Source organism: Mobula birostris, chromosome 28 (assembly GCF_030028105.1).
Source record: "Mobula birostris isolate sMobBir1 chromosome 28, sMobBir1.hap1, whole genome shotgun sequence".
Taxonomy (NCBI): Eukaryota; Metazoa; Chordata; class Chondrichthyes; order Myliobatiformes; family Myliobatidae; genus Mobula; species Mobula birostris.
The window spans coordinates 7,812,364-7,827,760 of NC_092397.1; the positions used below are offsets into that span (position 1 = coordinate 7,812,364).

At 47.2% G+C, this 15,397-nt stretch overlaps 1 protein-coding gene across 1 annotated transcript in view; it reads right to left on the reverse strand.

Annotated features, from left to right (window-relative positions):
* LOC140189297 (fermitin family homolog 3-like) overlaps positions 1–15,155 on the reverse strand; it is an 86,673-nt gene extending 71,518 nt beyond the window's left edge. The window contains exon 1 of the mRNA XM_072245995.1: positions 14,768–15,155. The gene's annotated coding sequence lies outside the window, so the exon portion shown is untranslated. The remainder of the gene's footprint in view (positions 1–14,767) is intronic.
* Between the last annotated feature and the right edge of the window lie 242 nt (positions 15,156–15,397).

Sequence of the window (15,397 nt, forward strand, 5' to 3'; positions counted from 1 at the left end):
AGTTTATACGTGCTCCCCGTGACCGCGTGGGTTTCCTCCGGGTGCTCCGGTTTCCTCTCACAGTCCAAAGTCGTACCAGATGGTAGGTTAATTGGTCGTTGTAAATTGCCCCGTGATTAGGACGGGATTAAATCGGGTGATTTCTGCAGGGCGTGGCTCGAAAGGCTAGAAGAAACTACTCCACACTGTACCTCAGTAAATGATAGTTGCCACCCTTTTGAGACATCACACGTTGAAGATGGTATATCGATTTAGATGCACCTCTATCATTATTTCGTTCCCCCACACCCCTCCCCGCTAAGTCACGGGCTCTCGAAACATCCGTGAGACTCTTGCCGATTCTCCCCTCTCCCACCCCTCCCCCATTGCTGCGCTCCCCGTCCTCCTCTCCCCTTTCTTCGCCGAGAGATGCTATGATACAACCATTCCCTCAGGGGATCACAAAGCGTCTGTCACAACCAACTCCTGTACCAGTTGGGGCAGTGCTTTCCCTGAAGCTCCTCTAACCACCAAAAGAAAAGTTTGAAGTGCAGTACCTCCCTCCAGGGCCAGTATAAAGTGTGGCGTCCCTTCAACATTGAAAGCTATTTGTCATATCTACAACAAACACCAGACAGCGAAATGCACTGTACAGTTACGGGACAACGCAGCCAAGGCCAGAAGACATGGGAGCAGAAATAGGCCATTCGGCCCATCGAGTCTGCTCTGCTATTCTATCATGGCCGACTTACCTCCCCTCTCAACCTCATTCTTCTGCCTTCTCCCCACAACCTTTGACGGTCTGACTGATCGGGAACCATGATCAACCTCCGCCTTAAATATACCCAATGACCCGGCCTCTGCAGCTGTTTGCGTCAGCATTCTGGGTGTTCAAGCTGAATGGCTCTGACTTAAGACTGATGAATGTAACTAAGATACAGTCCTTGTGTTATGGAGACACGCAGAAACAGACTCTTTGACCCAAGTGGCGTAGCGGCTAGCGGAACGTTATTACTATGCCAGTTATGTCATAGTCATACTTTATTGATCCTGGGGGAAATTGGTTTTCGTTACAGTTACACCATAAATAAATAGTAATAAAACCATAGATAGTTAAATAGTAAATTATGCCAGGAAATAAGTCCAGGACCAGCCTATTGGCTCAGGGTGTCTGACCCTCCAAGGGAGGAGTTGTAAAGTTTGATGGCCACAGGCAGGAATGACTTCCTATGACGCTCTGTGTTGCATCTCAGTGGGGTGAGTCTCTGGCTGAATGTACTCCTGTGCCCAACCAGTACATTATGTAGTAGATGGGAGACATTGTCTAAGATGGCACGCAACTTGGACAGCGTCCTCTTTTCAGACACCACAGTCAGAGAGTCCAGTTCCGTCCCCACAACATCACTGGCCTTACGAATGAGTTTGTTGATTCTGTTGGTGTCTGCTACCCTCAGCCTGCTGCCCCAGCACACAACAGCAAACATGATAGCACTGGCCACCACAATGAGATTGGTGTTCGATTCCCACTGCCACCCATAGGGAGTTTGCACGCTCTCCCCGCGACCGCATGGGTTTCCTCCAGGTGCTCCGGTTTCCCCCCCCCCCGCAGTCCAAAGACCTGGGGGTTAGGGTTAGTGAGTTGCGGGCGTGCTATGTTGGCGCCGGAAGCGTGGCGACACTCACGGGCTGCCCAGCTCAACCCTCACTGATCTGACACAACAACACACTTCGCCCTACGTTTCAGAATCGAGTTTAATATCACCGGCACACGTCGTGAAACTTGCTGTCTTCGTGGCAGCAGCACGGTGTACTACACAATAATAGAGCAAGTTACTGTAATTCACAAAATATATATTTAGTGTATATAAAACAGTTAAATTAAATAAGCAGTGCAAAAATAGAGAAAAACAATGTAGTGAGGTAGTGTTCACAGGTTCAATGTCCGTTCAGAGATTGGACGGCAGAGGGGAAGAAGCTGTTCCTGAATCGTTGAGTGTGTGCCTTCAGGCTTCTGTACCTCCTCCCTGATGGTAACAATGAGAAGAGGGTGATGGGGGTCTTAATGACGGACGCCGCCTTTCTGAGGCACGGCTCCTTGAAGATGTCCTGGATACTATGGAGGCTGGTGCCTGTGATGGAACTTCCTGAGTTTACAACTCTCTGCAGCTTACTTCGACCCTGTGCAGTATCACGCCCGTCCCCCACATTCCGGACGGATTTGACATGCAAGCTGGCAGATAAAGCTGAACTTTAAAGCCTCTCTTTAAGCACGGCCGAGTGCTAGGGCAGAGCTGGCCGAGGGTGCTTCTCCTTTCGGCGGTTGGCAGCACACATTCTCGGAACTGAGGAAACAGTTCCTCACTCGAAGGGTGGAGAACCTCTGGCTCTCTCTGACTCAGGGGACCGTGGAAGGTTTGTCACTGAGTGCATTCAAAACACTAACTGTTCCCGGACGTTAAAGGGACACGGGAACAGTGCAGGAAAACGCCGGTGAGGATCGGTGAAGATCTTTGGAATGGCAGTGGGGGTGGAGGGGTGGGGGGAGAAGATTCTTGGAACATTTTCCAAAGGTACAGACAGATACTTGACCTGTCAAGGAGGTGAAAGGTCAATGGAAATGAGGATACAATCAAATCCGCTGCAACCTTACTGAAGTTCAAAAGTTGGAGTTTGGAGTCCCGTTGTCGGTTAGTCCGGGGGGGGGGGGGGGTGGATCTGAAGTCTAGAAGTTGGAGCCCGGAGACTGAAGGCCCAGAAGCCGGACCTGGAGTCAGAGGACTGTCTTGGTGCGGATGGACGGGAAGCGAAGAAAGGAGCTTGCTTCCTTCCATGCTTGTTGTCTTCTGTGCTGTTTGGCCGAGCGTCGCGGGTATGCTATGTGTGGCAACACTTGCAGGCTGCCCCCCACCCCACCCCAGCGCGTGCGTTGGTTCTTAACACAAACGACGCACTTCGATGTTTTGACGTACAAGTACACTAATCCGAATCTGAAAGCCAGAGAACGTCTGACTTCCACCTCAGACATCCCACCCTGCAAAAACTCATTTCAGGGAGGTAGCACCATCAATTTGCGGGAGACTCCCAGAACTTCCGGGAGAGGTGGGATGTCTGCAATAGAGTAGCTCCTTAGCAGCTAGCCAGCTAGTTTAAATAACGTTAGCTATGCTAATGAACAAATGACATCTGTTAAACTCACCTCAACATGTCATTTACAGTCTTAACCCACCATGGGCAATAGAAAAGTCACTATTGCAAACAGTGCAGTGAGCAACACTGTCATTATTTTTGAGATCGACTGTAAAGCCCGCCCACAGAGAAAACTGATAGGTCTACTTAGCACGAAGAGAGACCAATCAGGATGCTCCCTCTCCCTCTCAAAAAAAATCAATTTGCGGGATATCGTGTATAATTTCCGGGCATCAGGGAGCCGCTATCAATATGCAGGAGACTCCCGGAACTTCCGGGAGAGGTGGGATGTCCGCTACCTTGCATGCATCTTGTGGAATGATAGAACAGACTCGCAGGACAGAATGGACTTTTTTTTAAAACAATGTACTGTCTGGGATTTCTCCCGATATATCACAACGCCGGGATAAAAATAATCGCCTTCTTTGACTTTGATGTCTGAAGCACTTGGCTTCGTTGGCAATGATTAACCAGTGATTACCTTCTGAGTCACCTCACAAATACCTTGTAGGGCCATAAGCCCTCGGTAAGGAAGCAGACATTTGTCAACATGGCAGCTTTTGATGTGTCAAAACAAATGAAAGCCACTCACCTTGAGTCCCGCAAAACTTACGAAACAAGATGTCGCAAAGTAGCAAAGGGGGAAAAGAGTTTTCTGTAAACGGAGGACTGATAACCACAGGAATTTAAAGATAAATGGACAATTTTCTCTCCTGTGCCATGACTGTTATAATTTGTTGTTCTCTGTTAATCAATTACTTTTTACAAGCTGCTGAATAAACAGTTGAAAAGGAAACCACCATAGAACAATTCTTTTCTTACCCTTTAGACTACTTTAACCCTTCCTTCACACATTCTGTACGGCCTTCTATTTTTCTATCATCTACGAGCCTTTTCGGAGAATCTATTAAATGTCCCCTACTATCACATCCCACAGTTCATTCCAAGTCACTGTGGGGAAAAAAGATTTACCTCTGACATCTCTTCTGCCTTGGGGAAAAATATGCCGGCTGTTCACTCGATCTATGCCAAATTATCTTTCAGCTTTAAAATGAACCTCCAGGCTGGTGGTAACATTGCCCTTGCACATCCTCCCCCACCCCCCCAACCCGGGGTTGGCGGGTCGTCAGAGGGCTCTGGAGTCGCAGTTCCGTGCGGACAGGAGGAACTCGGCCTGATGGACCCCCCCCCCCCACCCCACCCCACCCCACCCCAGCCACACGAATCAGTTCAAAGCCTAGTGTTCGGGATCCCGTCCTCAGCAGGTCTGGAGTTAGTGTTAGTAGCCGATGATCCTGGGGTTGACGGCGAGGGGCGAGGAGCGAGGAGCGAGGCCCGAGGGTGAAATCGAGAGCCTGGGAGAAGAGGCCCCCTCCCCCCACGACTGAGTGTGTGGATCTCCCGCGAGCCCCCTGGGGAAGTCAAAGCCCGGGGTCCACGAGCCCAAGTCCTAGTCCTCCGGAGGACGAAGGAAGAGGTTAGAGGACCGTGAATGTGCGTGGGTGGGAGGGACAGACGGGGCTAGCTCTGCTGTTGTTGCTTTGTCACTTGGTGCGTTCTGTGTTGTCCTGCCAAGCACAGAGGCGACACTTGCGGGCTCCCCCAGCACACCCTCAGGTGTGTTGGTTGTTAATACAAATGATGTATTTCACTGGACGTCGAAGTAATAGATTTGAATCTTGAAATTTCAGCTCCAACTTTTTTTTTTGGCATGATATTAAAATTGACTGTTGGAAGCATTTTATAATCACCTAAGGAGAAGTTTTAACATGGTATCCAGGAGAAAAACAGGGCAGGATAATAATGTGGAAAGGGGAGAGGAGGGTAGGGAGTATGGCAAATGACAGAACAGTGGGGAAGGGGTATGGCCAAAAGTCGCATGGCTACTTCAAAAGCCGGTGACTTAACAGGGAGGGGAGTGCAGGTGCTGCATGATAATAGACGAACATATAACTTGATACGAGGGTCCTGTTAGTCCACTTATATTTCCAGCAGTCATTTAAAATAAACTGTCCCAAATTTCGTCATACAGACGTGAAGGATGCTGCTGAACGGAGATCTGTCAACACAGCCAGTTACGGGAACTAAGAGAACCATAGAACATTCACCATCATCATCAGGTGCCGTGCCCAGTTTGAGCTTTGACTGCCAGCGCCCATACACTCCTGTTTCAGGTCAAGTGGATCAATTCACTGGTATTCACTTCCAGTTCTCTGGCTGCTGTCTCCATCACCATTTGTTTTTGCCTTCCTCTTGCTTTCTTCCCTTCAATCTTTCCCATAATTACTGTGCATTCTAACTCCTCTTTCCTAATCACATGTCCGATGAAATTACGTTGTCTTTTCATGATCTCATACATTATTTCCCTTTTTGTGCTTGCTCTGTTCATGACATCCTCGTTAGATATTCGTTTCGTCCATGATATTCTTTGCATCCTCCTCAAAAACCACATCTCTGCTGCTACAATTCATTTTCTCATGTTACTAGATATTGTCCAACATTCTGAGCCATATAACATAACTGGATAAACGTAACATTTCAGTACTCTGAGGCAAGTTGTCATGCCTAGTTTAGTATTGGTCAGTATACTCTTCATTCTTGTAAAGGTGTCTTTTGCCATCCCTATTCTTCTTTTGATGTCCATGTCGCACCTGCCATCTGATGTCACCCAGCTTCCTAAGCAGTAAAAGTCCAGTACTTGTTTTATGTCTTCCCTGTTTATTCTCAACCTGCAGATAGGATTCTCCTTCTTTTTGGATATCACCATACATTCTGTCTTTTTGCAATTGATAGGTAGGCCCATTTTTGCACTTTCTTCAACAACTACATCAATTAAATTTTGTAGTTCTTCCTCCGTACTTGCAATTAACACAGTGTCATCTGCATATCTGAAATTATTGATGTTTTCACCAACTTTGATTCCCAAGATGTCTCTTATTTTTTGTAATATTGTTTCACTGTAGACATTAAATAAATCAGGGGAGAAAACACACCCGTGCCTAACGCCTCGCTTGATTTTCATAAACTGACTCACCTCTCCATCTATTCTTACAGCGGCAGTTTGTTCCCAGTACAGATTTCTGATTAGGCAGAGGTCTTTCGAATCTAGATCTAGAGTTTTCTGTAATATTTCAAATAACTTACTGTGCTTCACTTTATCAAATAATTTTGTGTAGTCGATAAAACAAACAAATCTTTTTGCACTTGAATAGCTCGTTCTGATAGTATCCTTAACATCAATATTGCATTTCTTGTACCTTTGTCTTTCACAAAACCACATTGTTCTTTGCCTATTTCAGCTTGTATCTTACTTTTAGCTCTTGTCGTCAAAATTCTTAGAAGTATCTTGGTGATATGACTCATTAAAATTATGTTCCTATGTAATTCATATTCTATTGCTCCAGCTTTCTTAGGAAGAGTGATAAAACATTACAGCACAGAAACAGGCCTTTTGGCCCTTCCTGGCTGTGCCGAACCATTTTTCTGCCTAGTCCCACTGACCTGCACCTGGACCATATCCTTCCACACACCTCCCATCCATGTATCTGTCCAATTTATTCTTAAATGTTAAAAGTGAGCCCGCATTTACCACTTCGTCTGGCAGCTCATTCCACACTCTCACCACTCTCTGTGTGAAGAAGCCTCCCCAATATTCCCTTTAAACTTTTCCTCCTTCACCCTTATCCCATGTCCTCTGGTTTTTTTTCTCCTTTAGCCTCAGTGGAAAAAGCCTGCTTGCATTCACTCTATCTATACCCATCATAATTTTATATACCTCTATCAAATCTCCCCTCATTATTCTACGCCCCAGGGAATAAAGTCCTAACCTATTCAACCTTTCTCTGTAACTGAGTTTCTCAAGTCCTGGCAACATCCTTGTAAACCTTCTCTGCACTCTTTCAACCTTATTTATATCCTTCCTGTAATTTGGTGACCAAAACTGCACACAATACTCCAGATTTGGCCTCACAACCTCGCCATAACATTCCAAGTCTTATACTCAATACTTTGATTTATAAAGGCCGAGGTACCGAAAGCTCTCTTTACGACCCTAACTACCTGTGACGCCACTTTTAGGGAATTTTGTATCAGTATTCCCAGATCTCTCTGTTCTACTGCACTCTTCAGTGCCCTACCATTTACCTTGTATGTATAATACACAGGAGACCCTGCAGATGCTGGAAATCCAGAGTAACACACACACACACACACACACACACACAAACGCTGGAGTCACTCAGCAAGTCGGGCAGCATCTATGGAGAAGGAAGAAACAGCCAATGTTTTGGGCCTGACGAAGGGGCCTCGGCCCGAATCATAGGCCCCTTTACTCCTCTCTTGCCCGGCCTGCCGAGGTCCGCCAGAAATTTATACGTGTTGCTACAGAAAATAAGAAGCAGCTCGTTACCCATCCACGTAAGCGAGACGGTTAGCTTATGACAGTCCCGCCGCTGTCTGTGAAGAGTTTGCACGTTCACCCCCGCGACCAATGTGGGCTTCCTCCGGGTGCTCCGGTTCCCTCCCCCACGCTCTAAAGATGTACAGATTAGTAGGATAACTGGGCCACATGAGTGTGACTGGGTGACAACCAGTTCGTTGGGACAGAACTGCACGCTACTGTGCTCTCTGTCTAAACAAGGGGTTCCCAACCCTTTTTTTTAAATACCATGGACCCCCTACCATTAACCAAGGGGTCCAACGGACCCCAGCTCGGGAACCCTCCGGTCTAGATAAAATAGTGAACAGCTGCTCCTGTCTGCTGTATTGGCAATGCTGAAAACTTCTTGTATTGTAAACCAAGGAATCCAATTTTTTTTAAAAATCACTTCAAACTGTCTGAACCAAAATGATGGCCGAAGACTGCAGTGCGGAGGGATTCAGAAGCCCTCACAGTTTCTACAGAAGCCATATCATCTTAACTGCGTGCAACACAGTAGAAACACTAACAGTTCTCCGCAATCTACTTAATAAATAATAAAGGCTTCCGTTAGTCTTGCGAGACCATGGCTCTACGCCTGGGAAGTCTTCACTCTCCAGGGCGCAGGCCTGGGCAAGGTTGTATGGAAGACTGGCAGTTGCCCAGGCTGCAAGTCTCCCCTCTCCACGACACCGATGTCGTCCAAGGGAAGGGCATTAGGACACATACAGCTTGGCACTAGGGTCGTCGCAGAGCAATGTGTGATTAAGTGCCTTGCTCAAGGACGCAACACGTTGCCTCGGCTGGGGCTCGAACTCACGACCTTCAGGTCGCTAGTCCAATGCCTTAACCACTTGGCCACGTACCCATGCAATCTACTTAAAGCACAATTTATGTCCCTTTGGCTATTACTCCAATACAAAACTTATTCCAGAGACCATATTGAACAACAGATTGCTCCTCACAGAATCATTCACTGATGTACAGCATTGAAAGATGCCTCATTAGGACAACAAAGACAACCATAAGACATAGAAGCAGATTTAGGCCATCCGGCCCATCGAGTTTGCTCCGCCATTCCATCAGGGCTGATTTATTTTCCTTCTCAACCCCATTCTCCGGCCTTCTCTCCATAATCTTTGATGTCCTTACTAATCAAGAACCTATCAACCTCTGGTTTTAAATATACCCAATGATCTGGCCCCACAGATTCACCACCCACTGGCTAAAGAAATTTCTCCTCATCTTTGTCTCAAAGGGACACACTCCTATCCTAAGGCCGTGCCCTCCGGTCCTAGATCCACCTGCTGTTGGATTCACTCACATCCACTCTATCTCATCACCATTACGCGTCATGTCATATGACATCATCATTATGAGTCGTGTCATATGACATGGGCGATCATGGTGACCATGATTGTTCCTGGCAAATTTTTCTACAGAAGTGGTTTGTCATCGCCTTCTTCTGGGCAGTGACTGTACAAGACAGGTGACCCCCCCCCCCCCCCCCCCACCAGCCATTATCAATACTCTTCAGAGATTGTCTGGCCTGGCATCAGTGGTCGCATAACCAGGACTTGTGATCTGCGCCGACTGCTCGTACGACCATCAACCACCTGCTCCCACGGCTTCACATGACCCTGGTCGGCGGGGGGGGGGGGGCTGCTAAGCAGGTACTACACCTTGCCCAAGGGTGACCTGCAGGCTAGCAGAGGGAAGAAGGGCCTTACACCTCCTTTGGTAGAGACATATCTCCACCCCACCACCGCCACTCCATATAGGTCTTTCAATATTCAGTAGGTTTCAAAAGAACTCCCTTCATTCTTCTAAACTCCAGTGAGGGCAGACCCAGAGCCCTCAAACTCTCCTCGTACACTACGCCTTTCATTTGGAGGATAGTTCTTGTGAACTTCCTCTGGGCCATCTCCATCCTCACAATACTGCTCGCAATACTCCAAATGCGGTCAGACCTTTGCCTTGCAAAACCTGAACCGCTGCCAGCCCATAAGCGGAGGTGCAAGTATCGGGACAAGAAGCATCGTTGGAGGATTTTAAAAGGAGAAAGGTTTTGGGTCAGAATTCCCGAGGCTCAGACATCTAAAGGCACAACTGCCAACAAAGGATCAACGGGAACTTGGGACAGGGAAGGGATGAGGAAGAGCGGAGAGTTATGGCACTGAAGGCTCTTAACTACCAACAAGATAAAACCTTAACTCGATCTTGGACTGCAGTTCTCTCACCTTGCGGTAATGTTATAAACACAAGAGTTTCTGCAGACGCTGGAAACCTAGAGGAACGCACACACAAAGTGCTGGAGGAAAACAACATTTTTGGAAGGGCAACAAAGAGTCGATCTTAAAAAGTCTACTTTCCTTTCCAGTCCTGATGAAGGGTTTCGGCCTGGAATGTCCATAAGACATAGGAGCAGAATTAGGCCATTCAGCCCATTGAGTCTGCTCTACTATTCCACCATGGCTGATCCCAGATCCCACTCCACCCCACACACCGGCCTTCTCGCCATATCCTTTGATGCCCTGACCGATCAGGAATCAACTTCTGCCTTAAATACAGCCACGGACTTGGCCTCCACTGCAGTCTGGGGCAAAACTGCTCTCCAGCTACATAAAAAAATCCTCCTTGCCTCTGTTCTAAAAGCTCTCCCCTCAATTTTGAGGCTGTGCCCTCTGGTTCTTGATACACCCACCATAGGAAACATCCTCTCCACGTCCACCTCATCTTTTCCTTTCAACATTCAGTAGGTTTCAATGAGATTCCCCCCCTCCCCCCCGCCGCATTCTTCAAAATTCCAGTGAGTACAGGCCCAAAGGCTGCCACAAATGCTCCTCATACGTTAACCCCTTCATTCCTGGAATCATCCTCGTGAACCTCCTCTGGACTCTCTCCAAACGACAACACGTCCTTTCTGAGATATGGGGCCCAAAACTTTTGACAATACCCCAAGTGCGGCCTGACCATAATGTCAACCAGCTTGTACTGGAGCCTACCAGAGAGAAGGCAACTCTAGATTTAGTGTTGTGCAATGAACCGAATTTGATCAGGGACCTCGAGGTAAAGGAGCCATTAGGAGGGTGCAACCATAATATGATAAGTTTTAATCTACAAATTGAGAGGGACAAAGGAAAATCGGAAGTGTTAGTATAACAGTTGAATAAAGGGAACTATGGAGCTATGAGGGAGGAGCTGGCCAAAGTTCAATGGAACAATACTCTAGCAGGGATGGCAGTGGAACGGCAATGGCAGGTATTTCTGGGAATAATGCAGAAGGTGCTAGATCAGTTCATTCCAAAGAGGAAGAAAGATCCTAAGGGGAGTAAGGGAAGGCCGTGGCTGACAAGGGAAGTAAAGGACAGTATAAAAATAAAAGAGAAGTATAACATAGCAAAGATGAGTGGGAAGCCGGAGGATTGGGAAACTTTTAAAGGGCAACAGAAGATAACTAAAAAGGCAATATGCGGAGAAAAAATGAAGTACGAAGGTAAACTAGCCAAGAATATAAAGGAGGATAGTAAAAGCTTCTTCAGGTATGTGAAAAGGAAAAAAAAAATAATTAAGAACAGGTACTTTGGATCTGTCTTCACTAGGGAAGACACAAACAATCTCCCAGATATAATAGTGGCCAAAGGACCTAGGGTAATGGATGAACTGAAGGAAAATTATATTAGGCAGGAAATGGTGTTGGATAGGCTGTTGGGTCTGAAGGCTGATAAGTCCCCGGGACCTGATGGTCTGCATCCCAGGGTACTTAAGGAGGTGGCTTTAGAAATCGTGGACGCATTGGTAATCATTTTCCAATGTTCTATAGATTCAGGATCAGTTCCTGTGGATTGGAGGTGGCTAATGTTGTCCCACTTTTCAAGAAGGGAGGAAGAGAGAAAACAGGGAATTATAGACCGGTTAGCCTGACGTCGGTGGTGGGAAAGGTGCTGGAGTCAATTATAAAAGATGAAATTATGACACATCTGGATAGCAGTAACAGGATCGGTCCAACTCAGCATGGATTTATGAAGGGGAAATCGTGCTTGACTAATCTTCTGGAATTTTTTGAGGATGTAACTATGAAAATGGACAAGGGAGAGCCAGTGGATGTAGTGTCCCTGGACTTTCAGAAAGCCTTTGATAAAGTCCCACATAGGAGATTAGTGGGCAAAATTAGAGCACATGGTATTGGAGGCAGAGTACTGACATGGATTGAAAATTGGCTGGCTGACAAGAAACAAAGAGTAGCGATTAACGGGTCCTTTTCGGAATGGCAGGCGGTGACCAGTGGGTTACCGCAGGGTTCAGTGCTGGGACCACAGCTGTTTACAATATAATGATTTAGATGAAGGGATTAAAAGTAACATTAGCAAATTTGCAGATGACACAAAGCTGGGTGGCAGTGTGAAATGTGAGGAGGATGTTATGAGAATGCAGGGTGACTTGGACAGCCTGGGTGAGTGGGCGGATGCACGGCAGATGCAGTTTAATGTGGATAAATGTGAGGTACAGGAACAGGAAGGCAGATTATTATCTAAATGGAGTCAAGTTAGGAAAAGGGGAAGTACAATGAGATCTCGGTGTTCTTGTACATCAGTCACTGAAAGCAAGCATGCAGGTACAGCAAGCAGTGAAGAAAGCTAATGGCATGCTGGCCTTCTTAACAAGGGGAATTGAGTATAGGAGCAAAGAGGTCCTTCTGCAGCTGTACAGGGCCCTAGTGAGACCACACCTGGAGTACTGTGTGCAGTTTTGGTCTCCAAATTTGAGGAAGGACATTCTAGCTATTGAGGGAATGTAGCGTAGGTTCACAAGGTTAATTCCCGGGATGGCGGGACTGTCATATGTTGAAAGATTAGAGCAACTGGGCTTGTATACACTGGAATTTAGAAGGATGAGAGGGGATCTGATTGAAACATATAAGATTATTAAGGGATTTGACACGCTGGAGGCAGGAAGCATGTTCCCGCTGATGGGTGAGTCCAGAACCAGAGACCACAGTTTAAGAATATGGGGTAGACCATTTAGAACGGAGTTAAGGAAAAACTTTTTCACCCAGAGAGTGGTGGATATGTGGAATGCTCTGCCCCAGAAGGCAGGGGAGGCCAAGTCTCTGGATGCTTCAAGAAAGAGATGGATAGAGCTCTTAAAGATAGCGGAATCAAAGGTTTTGGGGATAAGGCAGGAACTGGATATTGATTGTGGATGATCAGCCATGATCACAGTGAATGGCAGTGCTGGCTCAAAGGGCCAAATGGCCTAATCCTGCACCTACTGTGTGTTCCTCTCCAAAGACGCTGCCTGACCTGTCATTGCGCTATATTCATTTACTAGCTCACACAAAATGCTGGAGGAACTCAGCAGGTCGGGCAACGTTCATGGAGAGAACAAACATAAGACCATAAGACATGGGAGCAGAATTAGGCCATTTGGCCTGTTGAAACAGCCAACGTTTCAGGTCACGACCTTTCATCAGAACTAGAAGGGAGGGGGAGGAAGAAGTCAGAATAAGAAGCCAAATGTTCCAATTTTAATGCGCAAGAGAAGTTTGGATAGTATGTAGATGGGGAGGGGTACGGAGGACTGTACAGGACTATACAGAATAACAGTTCAGCACAGACTAGATGGGCCGAAGGGCCTGTTTCTGTGCTGAGGCCCTCTACAACTCAGACCCAGCCTAAGTATCCATTGATATAAAGCGTTCAACCCTCATAACGGAAGTTGGGAATCTGGTAACCAAGTTACCTGAAGAAATTCTCTAACACAAAAAGACCCTCCAGCCAGTTTCCTGAGGAACTCTGCCCGCTGAAAGGTCAATTTGCAGGTTGAGTCGGTGGCGAGGAAAGCGAAAGTATTTATTTCGAGAGGACTCGAATACAAAAGCAAGGATTTAATGCTGAGGCTGGTTAGCTAGGCCTCACTTGGGAGTATTGTTAGTGGTTTTGGGCCTCTTATCCAAGAAAGGACGTGCTGACATTGGAGAGGGTCCACAAGGGGGTTTCCGAAAATGATTCTGGGATTGAAAGACTAGTCACAGGAGGGCCTGTACTCACTGAAATTCAGAAGAATGACAGGGGATCTCGTTGAAACTCATCAAATGTTGAAAGGCCTTGATAGAGTGGATGTACGGTGGAGAGGATGTTCCCTTTGGTGGGGGGATCTAAGATCATTTAGAACAGAGATGAGAAGGGACTTGTTTAGCCAGAAAAGTGTTGAATCTGTGGAATTCGTTGCCACAGGCGGCTGTGGGGGCCAAGTCACTGGAAATATTTAAGGCAGGGGTTGACTGATTCTTGATTAGTCAGGGCTCGAAGGGATGCGGGGAGAAAGGCAGGACATTGGGGGGGGGGGTTGACTCCGCCATGGTGAAATGGTGGAGCAGCCTCACCGGGCCCCAACTCTACCCCTGTATCTTATGGGAACATGGGGGCCTGATGTGGAAACGCGGGAGGGATTCATTTGCTCAGTCTCCGCGGCTGCAGCTTTCGGATCCCCGGTATGTCGTCAGGTAGCGGTCTCATAACCAAATGAGGACATCATTGTTAGGCGGAATCGGGGTGGGGGGGTAGAAATCACGTGTTCTTCCCCGCCCACACAATATAACCCGAGAAGAAATGGTTTTTAGAAAAAGAATGTCTACTTCTTTTCAAAAAAAAAATTAAAAACTGAGGGAAGAAAAATATTTCAACCTGGTTTACAACAGATTCAATGAAATAAGGGCGGGAGTGGGCCACACAAAATCTATTCTTCTAAACAAGCATTGTAAAACTCGTTGTAGTAAAGTCCTATAACTTGAGTTGTCTACCAATATGCAGGTACTTTTAACTGGAGAAGTTGGAGGCTTGTGTTGCCCTCAGAAGGTTAAGGGGGGGGGGAATTTAATGGAGGCGCTCCAAAGCCATGAGGGCTTTTGATGGGCCGGGGAAGAACTTGTTTCCGGGGAGGCGGCGGGCTCGGAGACTGGAGGGATAAGGGGTGAAGGCGATCGACGTAACGGGAATGGGAATTGGTGAAAGACTTGAAGGGGACAAGTTAGCAAGGCTGGTGGGGAGGAAATAAACCTTGTGGGGCTAGTACAAGTCTAACGGGCCGAGTGGATGCCGCCCCCCCCCCCGCATCTCTGAGACAATGACCAAGGAAAACACTCTAGTTTTTTAAAATAAAACATGACGTAAAGTATTTCCTCACCAGTGAACGCAGAATCCAGGTGGTCCTTCAGTCGCTTGTCAAGAGTTTAAAGCAGTAAGTCCTCCGTGGTCGGGATAAGCGTTGATATTAAAAGTTCTCTCTTGTGTTCCTGGGCTCGTTTGCGCTGCAGGGCGTCACCAACTGCAGTTTCCGTCGAGTAAGGCTATCGTGTGACGCTTCTGCTATAGAACGAGTGAACACACACACACACGCACCTTACTCAGCCTCAAAAGCCTCCGTGACTCCACTCAGCATCACCGCCAGGATCAATCCAACATTCAATTGGACAGAGCTGACTGTTTTCACGGAAAATACACACTCCCACCAACAAATGAATCAACTTGCCCCAGAGGCGTCCCGAGGCAATGTGCTGTCTCGGGAGTATGAAGCAACCCCCTTCAATTGGGGTGTAGTTCCTGTGTGTGTGTGTGTCTCTCTCTCTGCCTTCCTGATCTATTGCCACCGAAATATTGCCCTCGCTTGGTCGCCTGCTTGTACTCAGGGCAGATTCGTTTTAAAACTTTCTCTTCACTTTAAGAATTCAACTCCAGGTTGGGACTTGCAGAAGGACGTGCAGAGAGGGGTTATTAGGAATCTGGTTGCCCTGAATTAGAGGCTGCGGCGTGTACG